A 1,933-nucleotide genomic window follows, 5' to 3' on the forward strand; every position below is an offset into this window, starting at 1 on the left:
GCCCCTGAGTGACTGGAAGGGCTGGAGCCAGGACCCACCCCCTCCCAGACCTCATTTAAGAGTTGGCAGTGGAGGTAGGGGCATCTCATCTGGGGACCCCTGTGTATGAGAGGGTGTTATGGGCATTCTGAAGGTAAGCAGCTTCTTTATCTTATTTCTACACCCACTGCCATCACATCTAAGCAGATCCTCATCTGCTGAAGCCTAAGACCTTGCTCCTCTGCTGTCTTGTTATACTTTCTTTTCTATCATGTTGGAGTCTCATATAACAGGCAGACAGTGAGAGGCATGGGCACGGAGGGCTGCAGCACCTGTGTCCTTCTGAGATGTGTAGGTATACAGAGAATCATGGAAGGGAGTTGAGTGGGAAACTATTGATCCAAAGAGTTATCTCCCAATAGGTTGCATTTTGAGCAGTGGGATGGCTTTTATCTTCCATGTTCCACCCAAAATACTATTTTCAAAGATGAAAGGGTACATTTTTAGAAGCTTAAGTAGCGCATACTGAGAAATTTGTTTTCTCAACTCTTCTTGAGACAAAACCAGTTCTAACTGTTATCTGCTGGTGGCACCATTACACCAGAAGAGTTTAAACAGGGAGATTTGAACAGAAGAAATGACACATCATACCTTTCAATCTGATTTAATAGAGAACTTGTTTTTTTCTATTTCTTTAGAGCTTTGTCAGACTTCTCAGCTTGTTGCCCATCCTTCCCAACACCTGATAGTAGGAAACATGTGACAGCAGCACAGTTTAGACTGAAGGTGCCAGCGTGGCCCAACCAGTCAATAAGGAAAGGAAGAACAAACACTCATCAAAATGAATATTGATATTTTTACTTGAAATGGTGGTGATGCTGCTGGAACCTGCTGAAAAGCAATGCCTTGAGACTGGCTGGTCTGCTCCTTTACACCCTGAGTAGTACCAGGGCAGACCATTGCCCACACTGGCGAGCTCTGGGGAGGAGCAGGACAGGCAGAGCCACAGCACTCTATTACAGAAGCCCCATGACCAAGACAGATGCCAGTATCTGGTAGGTCTCTGACTGCCTCTGTCCGTGTGCTAAAACTGCTCACAGCTTTGAGAGATGTTAACTCTGGAAGAAGGACTTGCTCCAGACTTCTGCACATGCCCTTGAACTGCAGCAGAGCCTGGGCTGTGGGTTCAGTAGCAAAACTTCTCCTGAATGTGGCATTTTTGATGCCATTGGCCCTTTGAGGATGGCTTTTAAAGAAATGGGCTTAACAAGGAACCAAAGGGTGATGGAGCAGGGGAGGAACTTGTCTGGCAGCATCACCTAAAGCAGGTCACGCTTATGCAATCAGACTCTATTTTCTTCCTGCACAGCAAGTATTTCTACATTGAGTTTTATTTCTGTATTTTTCTTTCAGGAACCTTGGCTAAATGAATTAAAAGCGGACCTCTGTTCATCTCTCATGTACTGATTGCTCCCTCACACAACCTTTTTAATGGTAAGTGATGAGGAATGTTTCCTAATCCTTCATGTCCCTTCCTGGCGTTGTCCTTGAGGTGTGCCTGGGAGCTAGTTGTGCACCCAGGCGTCCTGTGGTAGGAGAAGCAATCGCTCCTGAGGCACAGATCAGCAGTGCTACCCCACCTGAATTTTCTTCTAACTTCAGTTTTTTACATCAATTCGGCAAATACTGAAAGCTTTTAGTCATTACCAAAATGTATCTTTCTCCTTACTGGAAAGCACAAACAGTACTAATTGAACATGTAATGGGTTGTATTAAGGCCTAATCACTCTCCTTCTTACAAGGAGCTGTTACTTATTTTCCGCCCTTTACTCCAAAATGGGGGAATCATAAAACACTTCAGCACATGGTCAGTGTCCTTACCCAGGGCATGCGTTCTCTGTATGTGTTAGGATTAAACAAGTGAGAAAGATGTGTAGCTTATAAACCCTCTTCC

At 44.9% G+C, this 1,933-nt stretch overlaps 1 long non-coding RNA gene across 7 annotated transcripts in view; it reads left to right on the plus strand.

Moving 5' to 3' along the window:
* Positions 1–1,933, plus strand: part of LOC110408167 — a 32,502-nt gene continuing 30,569 nt past the window's right edge. For all 7 annotated transcript variants that reach the window (XR_002444195.1, XR_002444190.1, XR_002444192.1 and 4 more), the window contains exons 1-2: positions 1–133; positions 1,393–1,473. This is a non-coding gene — a long non-coding RNA (uncharacterized LOC110408167). The remainder of the gene's footprint in view (positions 134–1,392; positions 1,474–1,933) is intronic.

This window comes from Numida meleagris, chromosome 19 (genome assembly GCF_002078875.1).
Source record: "Numida meleagris isolate 19003 breed g44 Domestic line chromosome 19, NumMel1.0, whole genome shotgun sequence".
Taxonomy (NCBI): domain Eukaryota; kingdom Metazoa; phylum Chordata; class Aves; order Galliformes; family Numididae; genus Numida; species Numida meleagris.